The following is a 15,312-nucleotide window of genomic DNA, read 5'->3' on the forward strand; positions in this document are numbered from 1 at the left end:
ACGTGCGATTATTCCCATTAATTTTAAGGATACAATAATCCTCCATCAGAAAATAACGATCAGCCATTTCCCTCCTATACTCGCGAATAACGCAGGCAAACCTCCTTTGCAACAGATAAAAATGAGGAGGTGGAAGAAGCCACGAATGGTTTCTTCATTCGACGAAATACATGTAGCCATTTCAGTCAGCCGCGATCTTAACGCGTCAGCGTGTTCTCTCGTCGATATTTTCTGGGAAGACTCGGAATTGTGACTTGAATGGTGCGACTGATTTGTGGGGGTATATCGGGAAACCTCGCGTCACTACAAATGTTAAGCATTCTCTACTAAAAAGTCGAACACATACCTCGAAGCACCATGAATCGCGAGTCCTTCAATTCATCCTAAGGGTCGTGGCCAGGCGTTGATGTAAAAGTGTAAAGTCCATTTAAGATGACCTCTCCTCGATCACGGCGATACAAAGTTTCCTTTGTGGCTCCACACCTGGAATAAAAATAATTCTGTCATGCCCACTGCTCGTAAAATCGCTCGGTTGCCGTAAAGAGAATATTTTTGTTAAAAATGCTAAAAGCACGGATGAAATCTTTGGCCATTTTCTGTGAAGCTTAAAAGGACATTGCGCATAAGGAGACCGAATTTCACCTTTACGCGCGAAAGGAACGATTACAGCGTGCAGGTCGGACGCGTTGCAAAAATCGATTTATCGTCGGCAGGTTTGCCCGCACACGTGCGGTTCGAACATCCGTATCTCTATCGTATATCACGATAACGTTATTAAGGGGCAATGAAACGTGTCCACTGCCACTTAACGATGGCCAAGAGAACCAGAGCCCAGCTGTTGCCGCGCTATATGAATTAGTGCGTCGAATGAAAGCGTTGCGCAATTAACGGGGGTGGTATATGAATTATGTCGCGTTTCGTGCGCGGCAGAAGGCGGCCAACCGATAAATTGATTACGTCTGTTCGATAATCAATTTTGACAGTTATAACGGCAGGTTGGAGGCCTGCTTAATGCGTTCATGATCCTTTCAATTTTAGGTGTATGAGCTTCGTAATAATCGTGACATTAGTTACCCTTTTTATGCAGTGGCTTCTAGTGGCTAGTTCGAGTTGTGTGAAAATTTTGACGAGCTTAAGGGGAGGTTCCGGTCTAGAGCCCAACAAAATAGGTGATCTTTAGGAATTAATTAAAGGAAAACTACTATATATAATTTAATGCGACTTTTTGCACTGTATTAAGGATGTCTTAAGTTATAGAAATATATTTTTTGTTTTATAATTAATCATTGCAGACGGCACTGGGGAGTCGTTAAAGTCAAGACGTCAAAAAATTGATCAAAATTGGTGGGACATGTATCCCTAAAAGTTATTATCCGATTCGACTGAAACTTTTTTTATTTTGAAGAATATACTTCTGGCTAGGGAGAAAACCAGAACAAATTACGAAAAATAACATTTTTTTAGAAAATAACGACACTTGAAGTTTGAAATCACTTTCCCCCTATATTTTTCGTCCTTTCAACGCCTTTGAAAATTATAAATTTTCAATATTTTGTATTTTTTCTGGTTTCCCTCCGGCCAGAAGTATATTCTTCAAAGTAAAAAAAGTTTCAGTCGAATCGGATAATAACTTTTGGAGATACAGGTCCCACCGTTTTGAGAACACTGTTTCGAGAAAATCGCATTTAAAGTTTTACTTGAGTGCCGAGTGGCCGGGTGTTACCCATGCATTTGCCGCTGCTCAAATGCCTATAACTTCGGGAATATTACGAATTTCAAACAAGTATGTCTAAAAGGTTGAATATTCGAAAACTGAAAAAAAAAATCGACTTTTAGACCGGAACCTCCCCTTAAACAAATATGTTACCCTATTAGTTTGTAGGAAACAGAAAATGAGGAAACGCTACTTATTAATGGAAAATACTTTTGTATAGGAATGTGTAAAATTCTTAGTTTTCCTAATTTGCTTGCTAAAGTGCTGAATTATTAATGTGAGAACTGTTCATTTCATGGACTTATCAATAGTGATCGAAGTAATTACAGTATCTACCCTCCAAATTGAATAATTGTAATTTCAAAAATTTTCATTTCATTTTGAGTAAGTATCTTCGCAGCTTGTTGGAATACTTTTAAATCATTTTTCCAAAGATAAACTAAATTCACTTCGCCATGATTTTCGCCGTAGAAACCTAACCAACATTGGCGCCTAAATTAATAAAAATTTTAAATCAACGTCCCAATATTTCTTTGTCCCACATATTTCTCCATAGTCTCGCCATCACCTAATCCCTCAACCATGATTCGACCATAATGGTGACCGCTTTCTCATATTCCCAAAATCGAAGATTAATTTGATGGATTGATTTTAAATCCCGTGTACAAGTTTGGTTATTTATGTCGGTTGTTAATCCTTAATGTGCAGTTTCTGCTGTAATTTTATTCGAGTGGCCCGCCTAATAATTGGTGAATCGCAAATGCATTTGGCTGTGAGACTTGGGTTCTCGACGGAAATTAACATAACTTACTGTTATGTATTATGAGCCCATGTGCTAATAACTCAGCGCGTTAACTGTCTTGTCTCGTCCATAAAATTTGGATTTCCTAGGTCTACGACCTTTTCGCGTTTTACGATTCGTTGCCGTTGAGTCGATAATAAAAAAAAAAACGTCGAACAACCGTTTGCATCGATTTTCGACCAGTTACGGCATTCGTTGGCATTTCAAAGGAACGTACGGCAATCTGCAACGTGCCTTAACCAAACGCTTAATGCGTCAAATTTATATTTACTTACATTAAGGATACAGTAGTCATTCTCATTGCATTGGAATGGTTGAATTTAGATAAAAAGTGGATGTAACAGTGAGTGTTTAGATAAAAACTAGGAATATTTGCACATATTAATATTATTCAAGTTTTAGTGAAAAACGGTTCTGTCAAACTTCAAAGTATCTGAAGCATGAAAGGAAACTGATTTTCTAACCAGTAGAATTAGTAACAAAATGAAAATTCGATAGGTCAGAAAGAGATTATAGAATTTTCATGAGAACCAATGTTAGATTGAAACTGAGGAAAATTTGATGAATAAATTAATTATTACACCCAGCTGAATGAAGTATATTTCCAAGAAGTGTATCAGACAGATAAAATATGAGAAATTGATTTCACGATGAGCTTCCAATACTGTTGCAGGGCGATTTAGCACAGTCTCCTGTGGATACAATAAAGAACGTTGCCATTATGTAATTAGGCGGAACGGTCGAGGCTTAATTGCGCGTGGGGCTCTTAAAGGCAGCGCGAAAACAAATGGTTGCGCATAGTTTGTCGTTGGTAGCAAGTACTGTTCACTTGCACCGTTTATCGCAAGCGGTGTTAGAACTAGGTCACGCTGGCTTGGGATAGAATTCACTGTTTTAAAGTCAGTTGTGCAACCCTACAACGCTCCCCCCTAAACTTGTTAACTGGATCAATTGTCGATCAGAAACGTCTCCAGTGTATTCAAACTTTTTCATAGTAGTCCTTTGTATTTCTTAACGTGAATGCAAATAATTTTAGACTAATCATTGCAAGCGAATTGACTCGTATCGTCCGCGTCGCATATATGTAAACTAATACATTATCGAATTTATTTTCGCAGAAATAATAATAATAATTTTTGTTACAAAGATCGAAGACTTGTTACTAAAAATTTGGAATTTTTCACGACGAATTAGGGTAGGTTTGTGGCCATTGCACCGTTTTAAATAATTTGTTCATAAATATTTTGTTCAGTATACCGCCAGAAATATAAGGTTATATTTATTGCTTAGACGAAAAAAATATTATATTTTTTAAGAAGTCGTCAAAACTCGTATAATACCTTAAGGGGGTATTCTACCCAAAAATTCTTTTTTTTTTGTTTGATTTTCAAATATTTTAGGGTTTCGAAAATATGTCTCTAAAATATTAAGGTGAAATTCGAAAAACTCCCAGAGTTATAGGGGTTTAAGGCCGCAGCGTGGCCGGCAGTCTTCCCCTCGACCCTTGGATCTAAAGAGGCTATGACTGCCAGCAGAGAAAAGAGAGCTGCCCAACATGATTTTTTTGAAACTCAGGAAGGTTTCCTCTACGGTCCTGGTATACCAGATCAGGGATAAGTTACAGAAATTAGTTGTTATCTACCGCAACTTCAGTCGTATAGGTCGTACTGCATGAAAAACTTTCCGCACATTTTTCTCAAAAACTACTGAACCGATTGAGCTAAAATTTGACACACATTCAAAGTGAATGTGTACCTATAACCGGAACTAGAATTACATCAATAGTTTTAATACAACCTTCCCCACATCTTGTTTTAGCTCAAGAGAAGTCGAAAAAATCAAATATATATTTTTAAACAGCTGTGATTTCGGTAACAATATCCGGACTTGGTTACATCTAGTTGAGGCGATAACTACACTCGTCTAGATTAAAAAAATCTTTGGTACTTTCGTTTCAGAAGACTAGGGCGGCCGCGATTCGTGCGCCCGATGAGGCCGGTTTTTGATGACATGACCTGCGCTTCGGCGTGTAACTTGCACAAATTTCAATATAACGCATTCCAAAAATTTGTGTTAATAGTTCAAACACTACTAAATATGTGTGCAAAACCCCCGCCCCGTAGGTGCGATAGGTTTTCCAGAATTAATTTTCAAATATCACCTTCAAAAACGAGTGTCTAGACTAGAATACCCCCTTAAGGTGACCACGCATGGTGCATCCACCCTACTTAGTTTATCCTCTGCAATGCTGAGAACTTTTCGAGCGACGGTGTAACTCGTCTACCCCAAGACTAATACGCGGGAACTCGCGGAAAAAGACGCTGGAGCAGCATGGACGCGTCGAGGTGGATTCTGGGCTAGCTCCAAAATAGGAGAGCTGGGATCGAGGGACGAGAAAGTTGCAGGCACGCGGGGTATTCCTGCTCGCGGGACTTCTTCGATTTACGATTTCAGCGTACCGCTGCTGGGATTCCTCGAAGCGGTGCACTTTCCCTTCTGTCCGTCGAAAACTGTATGCACAATGCAGCTGACGCTCCTGATGGCAAGAAGCGTGTATGCGTGCACTTACACGTACTAAGGAAATCGAAGCTGGACGATCCTTGCGCCGTTCTTGCGCGCATTCGCCGCTGGAAAAGCTGGCTACCGGTTGCTGAAATACGGCGGGCATTTCTGCTCTTCTCGACCGTTAACAGGCAACGAGGCTTTCTTATCGTCACAGTCGTTAGCTAAGTCGTAACTGTCTGGCTTTGATAGAAGGGAGGTTTTCTGTTCTCGTAGGAGTTGCTTCTGTGAGGATGATACAAATGATTGAAGGTTGGGCGGATTGTTCTTTGGTTTTCCATACACTGCAACGGGCAGTAGGGGAGAGTTGGGCAAAACGGGGTGCTTAGGGCTTGACGGCTTGCCCAGGACCACATTGGTAGATTCTATTTTGCTCTCAGCATACTTCTAATTTAGTAATTAGTTTTGGTAGGTAGTTTTGCAAAACAGCGTTTTCGGTATGACAAAACCGGGTAGTCATTTAAGGGTGAATCCTATTTTATGGGCTAAACATGTAGCAAAATTTAGGATTTTTTTTTAAGAAACTAGCTTCGATTCATCTGAAATTTGGACCACGTTTTTATGCACCCTTGAAGAAGTTGCAGTTTTTTTTATTCATTTTTAATATTAAATAGGGTAAATCCGGGAGACGCGGTCGGGCCGGAGAGTTGGTCGAGGCGCTATATTTCAGACTCTATACGTAAAAATGCGTTAAAGTGCAGACCAATTACTTCTCTAGAAGCCAAACAGTTGAATGGAAGCGTCGTATCGCTTCCTTCTGTATTTTTCTGGATTTATAGGCTATACAAGGTAAATTGAGGTTAGGCTCAGACCGCTCAATAAAGTTTTTGTTTTTTGCTATTTCATCAATTTCAAGCTACATATGTATAAAATAAAACGGCGCTTCATTTCTCTGTTTGAGATTACCTGGTAGATAAATATCATGCACACCAACGGACGACGAATTTTGCGCGGCGTGATGGCCGATCATGCATAACTACTATATTTATGGTTAAAAATTAATCCAAAAAAACCTACAGCTTCTTCAAAGAGGCATCAAAATATGTTCCAAATTTCAGATGAATCGGATCGCTGGATTCTTAAAAAAAAATCCCAAATTTTGCTATATTTTTAGAATAGGATTCCCCCATTAAATCAATGTAAAACTGGTTGGTTTTCGTTTTTAAGCGATGTATACATAAGCTATACGATAAATAGTATAATTGAGGCATTGAGAACAAAATCGGACTAACCCACTTTTTTGCAAAATTGAGTTAGTTGCAATAATGTATTCCACTAGACTCTACTAATCATATAAAATAGAAAATTGAATTTATTTTCAATGTGGGTTAGTCCGTTTTTGTTTTGAATGCCCAAATTTAAGTTAAAATAAGGAGGATCAGATTAATTCAAACAAAAGAAATTATTGAAAAAAGCATGGAGTGGGGTGATATTGACACACTTAAGGGGGTAGTGGACTATTTCAGCTTGAAAAAATCGATTTTTCTACCGGCTCTGAAAGTCTTATTCTTTATGAACATTTTAAACAAGTTTTCATGAAGAAATTCAAATAATTGTAGAAGCAATAGCAGCGAACGTAATTGCACCGTCGAACAACGGCCTCGCAGAGCGGTATTGGCGTAGGGAACTTAACTATGAAGCCGTCTTTCTCGAAACACTATTTTCAGAAACGGTGTGCATCATAACTCTTGAACCAATGAATATTTTTACTTGAAATTTTTACTGGGCGTGTAGAATTCCTTCCTCTACAGAATGCAATTCCCACTTCAACATTGGATGTTTATAAAACATTTTATAACTGATTAAAGACGATTTTTTCCGTAAGAATGTGGGGAAAAATTGATTCCTGTGTAACTTCCACAATTTCTGTTCAAATTCATCGGCAAGGTTCCGCCCTGTAGATTTTAGTGTATAATGTGCTCACCCCAAAGCATTTTGCTTTTAGATGATTGGCTCACCTGAATCGATGTACACCACTTCAACGATTAATAACTTCGACAAGTTTATACATTCCGACGATTTTTTTTTGCAATTACTCGCAAACGTGCCCACGATAGATTGTGAAAAGCACGACTATAACGTTATAACTATAAACGTATTTAGCGTGAAAGAAACTAACGATTTTACGTATCCAATAGAGTCCACTACCCTCTTAATACCATATCTCAATCGGGTCAGACCTCGTGAAATCTAGATACACCCCCTTCGCTCACAATTCTCGCTCCGATAGTGCTGCCACCACGCGACCAACAGCCAAGTGGCTCCCACTCCCTGAAAAGTACTTCAATTTCTCCGTTGCTCACGAGAAAACGAGCTAGATAAGATCCTCGTGCACGGGACAGTCGCTAATTAATTCGTCGATTTTTATTTCGCATCGCTCGCTTCTGCGCGCTGCGCCGCGATCGGGTCCCCGGTGTCCTGTCCCCAACGTGATAACTGAATTAATCGCTATCTTAATCGATTATGTACACACAGCCGCGGTGAGATCGCAGCGATTAGCGGTGTCTGGGCTATTGACGACCGCCAGTCCTGTTGCACGGAACGATAGTCGGTTAATAGCCGCGCGGCGTGTATCGATTCCGCTCCATTGGGCAGGCATTAACGCCTTTTTGCCCGTCGCTGTCGAAACGCGGAGGTCGAAGGGCAACGTATAAATAAAACCTGCCTCGGGAGAGTCTCGCGTTTCTGCGGGTATGCTGCCCGCGGTACAACGAGCTACGGTAACCTCTGCACTGCGGATTCTTGCATTCCGGTTGGGTCATGCGGCGGGGGAATTGCTTTTCGAGGTGGATGGGAGAAGGAGGTTTTGCGGGCTCCCTGTTTCTCCAGCTGGTTTGAGTACCATAGTGGTAGTTTGAGGTTTCTGGGAGATTTGTGCACTTTTGTGCAGGGTGATATAAATAGGAGTCAAAGAATTCGGGGTGCGTACAATCTGTCCCACAAGAGCGTGTTGCTCGTAGGCACGTTAAGAAGGGGTGGGTCCTTGAGAATTTGGGGGAGAAAAGAGTCTTCTACTACGCTAGTTAAGGGGTTGTATCTAGTCGAGCGGCCGAAAAAAGGCGAATGTTTGTGAATTTTTTCTGAAAAAGCGAACGCATATATTTTTACAGAACTTTTTGCACTTAAAAGAGCAACATTTAAAGAACATTTGGTAATTTTTTCGTAGGGAAATATTTACGTTTATAATAAAGTAACAATCATGCAAAAATCACGCGAAAAAATGAGGACTTCAACTTTAAATAGCCCCCATTTTGTTGTAAATTAATATTTTGGAAATTCCCTCCGTTAATCGGAGGGTGCATTAATATACTAACGAAATCTTTTTTGTTTTTTGATTTTAAGTAAATCTGGTCCCGAATGGCAGTGCTCGCCGCAAAACCAAATTTTTAAAAGGGCTTCTTGGATGTCGGCTGTTACTTTATTATAAAAGTAAATATTTTTCTACGAAAAAATTACCAAATGCTTTTGAAATGTTGCTCTTTTAAATGCAAAAAGTTCTGTAATAATATATACTTTCGCTTGTTCAAAAGAAAATCACAAACATTCGCCTCTTTTCGGCCGCCCAATTAGGTATAACCCCTTAATACTTGTGGCAATTTTTAACAGGCGATTTTTAAAATGAGAGCTCCGTATTTTTTGACGTTTTTGCACAACGTGGGAAGAAGAAAAAAAATCACAGTGGGGTGGATGCACCATTTGTGGACACTTTAAGATATTGTAACAGTTTTGGCCACTTGTTAAAAAATATAATATTTTTCCGTGTAAGCAATAAATGTAACCTTTTATTTTTGGTGGTATACTAAACAAAATATTTGTGATGTGAAATTCTGCACCTAATAATGATCCGCAAGCAATTTAAAAATGAGATAATTAAGCGCATGGCCAAAAACAGTGCAATGGCCACAAACGGTACATCTACCCTAACGTTGAACTGGCCTGCACAATCGCCTGGTGCGAATCCAATCGAAAACGTTCGCGGTTTCATAAACCACAAGCTACTAAGGAAAACGTACATACACGGTGAAGCTGTTATCTGGAAAAATTCAAGAAATATGGTCTTTATCTTCGGAGTATGGAGAAAAGTTAGGTGAAAGCATGCGTAAATGGTGTCATGCGATTATCGACAACAACGGACACTATACCATGCAGGGTAAAATATACAATGATTGGCACCCTAAGCAAAAATCCGAATTGGAATGTGTATATTCTTTTGCGAAGTTTTTATATGGTCTTGATTTTCAGTTATTATCAATGATTATGGATTTCTCATTAAAATAAAACTTCTTGAGTACCTATTAATTAATAAAAGTACAATCATTGGCACCCTAAAATTTGAGGTTATACAGGAAAACATATGTAATTAAAAGCGAAGTTTGAAGTGTTTAAACAGACTATTTCGTCACTATTAAATACCTACAACACTTAGTAAATCTATATTTCAATCAGTTACTTAGTTATAAAGCGACAAAATATGCTTACCTACCCCTTATCAAAATTTTAAGAAAACACCTAAAACTCAGCCCTTTGTCCCACTTTGTGGTGTTGCCAGTTGTAAAATGTATAGTTCAACAACTGGACTTTGCAATGTTGTAGTGAAAGAAAAATACGGAATTGTAAAAAAGTACTTTCTAAGCTTGTACTTCTTAATAACCATTGGCACTCCTGATTAAAAAGTCAAATATTAATTTAAGAAGTACAAGCTTAGAAAGTACTTTTTTTACAATTCCTTATTTTTCTTCCACTACTGATTCACTAATGGTTAGTGCAGTGCCAGCATTAGTGCAGTTTACCCTACTAGGTAATTGCGCATTGTTTCATAAAACGTAGGTACTTTTTGGCAGTATACACTTTATTTTGAATCTAATGATTCGATGTCGGATGTACGAGGGACTCGCTCTTGTGGGGCAGACTGCAGTGCTCACAAAGTTGAGTAAATAATTGGAATGGAGTTGGCCTATTCTACGTATCACGTTTTTCCTCATCCCCTCTTCTATTTCCCCACAGCATTCCTTATTCCTAATGTATACAGGTATGTAACATCCTGCGCAAATATACAAAGGAATATAAACGTACAGGGAAAGTCTAAACGCCTAATAGAACTCAAAACGGAACAAATAAGTCTTCATGAACGTAGGACCACTACTTTTCAATTTGCGAGGCAAGTTCCAAGTCACTTTGTATACACGCTCAGGATGACTGTACAACAAATTCAAGATTCACTTCTCCTCGATACTCAGCTAACACCTTCCAGCGTGCTTCGGAAATGATCCACGACAACTCGGTAGCATTAATATTTATGCCACAGCGTCGCTTTTCCGCCATTACACGCGCGCAACTGCTCCCCGTGAGGGACAGCCATATCGAAGCTGTAGCAACGCGAGTCTGCATCAAATCTAATGATATTAGTTCCAGCGGCTCATTCAGGATTCAATCTTGGGTGGAGCCGAGTTGAACGGATACAAATATTTCCAATACCAATTCAATCACATTCAGTAGGCGATTATAAAAATTTATTTAAATAGTAAAATCGAGTTATCTTTTTCTTACAAAGCTCTTGAATTGCTTCAGTCGTGGTTGCATTAATCCCCTTCCTCCCTTTTCTTTGGGGGCAGCAGGGCCCCTCCCCCACCTCGTGGTGCGCCACTGATTAGGTCGGTGAAAATGTTTGCTCGTTTTATTGAACTAAAATCTTTATTAAAAGTAAAAATGCTTTACTGGCTTCTTTCGTCGAAATATTTTCCTTGGGTACTTATGACCTTTTGCCACTTTTTTAATAAAAATACCTGCAAGTACTATTTAGGTGACACCTAGCATCACCTGCGAACGAACTTTTGCACCGACCTGATATGACAAAATAAAATAGCCGCATCTAATAAGAATCTACAAGCAAAGCTAACTAAATAGCAAATAACAAGTTTCAGCAACTCCTAAGGCAATTCGTCTTAACAGAGTCACGTGCAAGGTGAGACACCGCGTTGTCGATGTTGAGACACGAAGTGTTTTTCGCGAAGTGAGGTCGATCGCGAAAGGACCTCGCAAAATACCGGCCCCATTGGCGAAATTATACGAGTTCGATCGCTACTTGGCCGCGATCGAGACGTATTAAGCTGTTACTTGCAGATTTTCACGCGACTCATCTCTGCTTGGACACGATGTGCCAACGCGGATAGGACGACGTCATTAAGGCGCATCCGCGGCCGTGTGCTATATCGAGGCCGCGTGTTCATTGAAAGCTAGATTCTGTAGCAATGCAGAATCCATCATCCATCGCGGCAGGAGAGAAAATTATCTATGGGAAGTTGCTGCGGTGTACCAACTCGGTTGCGTTCAGCTGCATGGAATTTCGATTGGATTTAATGGACGGGGCGGAATGGTGCAAAAACGAACGAAAGTAATTTGCGGCGATGGTGGCGCGGTGGTTGTGTTTGAAGGATATTTAAGGGAATTGTGGGATATGCGGGTTTGAGGGTTTTTAGGGGTTTCACTTGGGACAGTTTTTTAGTTGACTCAGTAAGGGATGTAGGGTTCCCTTTCAAGTGTTTTCCTTCCTTTGGAGTCCACAGGAGAAAAACATGATAAGTCTATTTTTATTGATTTTCTGATTTTAAGCCCACAGATATAAGCTTTTTAAAATAGGTGACCAGGGAAATAACATGACATGTCCAAGTGAAACGGGGGAATAATTTGATAAGTCCACGAAAAACTTAAATATTAAATATTAAAGCATTGCAAAACTTTGATTCAATTTAAGTTTCCTAGAAATTACAACTTTTTTACTTTTGCGAATTTTCAATTCTTATTATTAAATTTCACAAAAATAATTGCCCGCCTCTTATTAAGTTTCATCTATAATACAAACACGTTTTTGAATTTCTGATTTTTATCGACTCTACCCCAAGATATAACAAAAAATTTAGAGCGGTCGGTACTGCATGACTCTCCTCTATATATACAGTAAGGTGCAAAACTGAATACGCTATCTTTAAAACAGAATAACTGTTTTAGAATGGTTCCCATCAACTTGAGGCTTTTTGAGAAGGTAGAAGGATTAGTTTACTACCTGACGTGTTTCGTCGTTTTGAAAAAAATTGCAATTGGTCGGAATAATACAAAAAATAGTGAAGGGCGCTGCTTTTTCAACTTTTTTATCTGAACCTGTAATGGATATTCAAAAAAACCCCTTTGGCCGTTGAAGTAATTTCAAATTACTTTCAAATTCAATGGCCAAAGGGTTTTCTTTTTAATTTTCATTACAGGTTCAGATAAAAAAGTTGAAAAAGCGACCTTCACTATTTTTTTTATACTATTCCGACCAATTGCAATTTTTTTCAAAACGACGAAACCCGTCAGGTAGTAAACAAATCCTCCTACCTTCTCAAAAAGCCTCAAGTCGATTGGAACCATTTTAAAAAAGTTACTCTGTTTTAAAGATAGTGTATTCACTTTTGCACCTTGCCGCATATACTCCTAAATATGTACCAATAACTTTTCTTTTCCAAAATGGCACCAAAAACGACCATTTCCTGTCGCTTTCCTGCAACGAACGCGTTCCTTTTCCTTCAAATTTTTCCCTCTAACGCCTCGATTACTCCTCGCGTGACACAAAACATCACGATACACCCGTGGACTCAAAGCGATCACGAGGGCTATTACGATATGACAATCGGCGCGGAATGATTTCTCGGTGACGCAAAGGATCGGCATTGTTGTAACGGCGTCGTAAAGCTACCACGGCCTTTTAGTAGCACTCTGACATTTCGAGTTTCCGAGATTTATTTCCAGGCTTCGTTGTTCTGCACCGGATGCTCGACAGCTCGTTCGCGTCTGTCTGGACGAGGAATATTTAACGGCGGGTTATTACTCGGCGTCCCCCTTCATCCCCCGCCACTGTTAATGCCACGACACTCGAATTATGCTTCTAATAAATACGCCGCGACTCGTTATGACGGACAGTACTCCCGACGTCCACGTCTAGGAGTGTAAAAATCCCGGACGAATCCTCGAGATTCGCGCCTGCCTACCCTGTTAATGCGGTCCAGCGCACGCTATAATTACAGAAACGTGCACTCACCTACACTGTCCCTCAAAAGTTTACGCGCATCCATTGTTCGGAAAAATATTCTCACATTTTGTGTTTACTGTACAACACTGACCACGCATAACATTTATAGATACAGTTTTCGATTAATAAGGGTAGACAGTAGGAAATAAAAAATAAAGCTTCTTAACCCTTAACTGGTATCCTGGGGTCGCTCGTGACCCCAAGCACCCAAAGTACGATGTACAATTTTCAGTTGACTAAGTTGGTAAACTGAATTTCTAATTAATTTTATAATAATACTTTAACTTTCTACGTTTCTATTATTTTATACATTACCTAAGATGAAAATATTCATAGTGGTCGCTCTACTGTCGACTTTACAAATTTCTGTGTCCTTTTTTATTCGGGGTCTGCCACGACCCCAGTATACCAGTCACGTTTGCCAAAAACAGTATACCAGTTAAGGGTTAATAAACTTCTGTCTATTACAGTTCGGCAGAGTTTTGACGTTTGCATTACTATAGACTGTGTAGCTTTCGTCCTCAGAGGTGGTTAAAAGAAACTTTAAACTGCGAACAGTAACACAATTAAGATAGTTGCATTAGGAAGAATTGTATCTTAAAATTTATATCCCACAGATGGGGGTTGGCTAAATGGGATAGTGATACCAAAATAATATTCAAAGCTTAGGATTAAGTTAAGATACGTAATATAAAAATATGGGTTCTAAACTTTTGTGTCTTCTTTACGAAGAGGAATCTCATAGTCAGAGAGTCGTAAAGGGACACGAGGACCTACAGCGTCGTAAACCGCTATTACCTACGTAGGCACAGCTGGAAATAAATTAAATGCTGCAATGGTGCCTACAAAAATCATTTGACAAACGCGTGGGAACTAAAGTATGCAAACATTGCAGGTCGAGCTTTTTGAGTGGTTGTGTATCTTGAGGACGTTACAGCAGTGGAGCATTGATGCATTGCTCCAGGCTAGATAGCAATAGCCACTCGATGCAGTCTCTTACAAATGTTCTGTGCAAGTCAGTCGCTGGCTTGTTTTCAATCGCTGGGAGTGGTGTTCGAATCTGAAAAATGTTGGTATCCAACGACTCTCAAAAGTTTCGATGGGTCTGGATAGGCTTGACGAGTCTTTTGTTTCTCGCGTAGGAGAGGCACAAGTATCCTTAGCACTTTAACCGCTGATTGCACGTATCCGTGCGTGCTGTTAACTTCTCCGTTGTCAACTCTTCGTGCATGTGTTTGCTTGCCAATTAACCGTATACAACCAACGCTGTTCGTTTTCCTCTTAATTAACTTTAATTCAATCCTTTCACGATACACACCGCTGAAGCGCGTTATGATGCTTTCTTCATCCGTTTCTCGGTGAATTAATAACCCTTCTTCATAAATCATGGCGGTAATTACTGCAGCCATTTGGGCTGACTAGCTGACGTTTCATTCGTGGAAATAACATTTCTCCACTTTCCTCGATTCAACGCGTTCAATGGCAGACTGCGGACCTCTGTCTGTAACTAGTGAGCTCTAGACCTCTGCACGTCTCAACAATCGAAGTTTCCATTTATGGCTCAAAACTGAAGAGTAAATTATAGAAGAAGCTTCTCTATTTCATATCTATAGATTTTAAACGCGTGTTTGGTTAATAAAATGACAACTATCCCGCACCCAGGCCAACTGAATATTCAAATTTAAATTTTCGCCTATATAATATCGCTCCGCCCTAATATATAGGCTATATGTATACATATGTAAACGAAATAAAGACGTAATAATAATAATAATAATAATAATAATAATAATAATAATAATAATAACAACAATAATAATAACAATAATAATAATAATAATAATAATAATAATAATAATAATAATAATAATAATAATAATAATAATAATAATAATATACCCATGAGTTACAAAATGTACTATATAAGATGTAGATATCTAATAAAACTACAGGTAGGTCAGTGACAAAGTATAGAGGAAACGTGTTTAGAATAGGATTATTGAGAATTAGAAATACAAATATTACTTAGGACAGTCTAATCGCCATGATGATACATCGTTTAAATGTAGAGAGAGAAGTATAAAAAAAGTTGACAGTACTGGTTACAGTGTTACCTCTCATAGAAATCCTAGCAATCGGGGGTCACTGTTAATTTTGAATAGCCTGTACTGA

At 39.1% G+C, this 15,312-nt stretch overlaps 1 protein-coding gene across 1 annotated transcript in view; it reads right to left on the bottom strand.

The window, feature by feature from the left end:
* The window catches only part of LOC143377874 (uncharacterized), a 247,871-nt gene that overhangs the window by 168,136 nt on the left and 64,423 nt on the right, over nt 1-15,312 (bottom strand). Inside the window, exon 2 of the mRNA XM_076829670.1 lies at nt 347-483. The gene's annotated coding sequence lies outside the window, so the exon portion shown is untranslated. The remainder of the gene's footprint in view (nt 1-346; nt 484-15,312) is intronic.

This window comes from Andrena cerasifolii, chromosome 16, assembly GCF_050908995.1.
Source record: "Andrena cerasifolii isolate SP2316 chromosome 16, iyAndCera1_principal, whole genome shotgun sequence".
Classification (NCBI taxonomy): domain Eukaryota; kingdom Metazoa; phylum Arthropoda; class Insecta; order Hymenoptera; family Andrenidae; genus Andrena; species Andrena cerasifolii.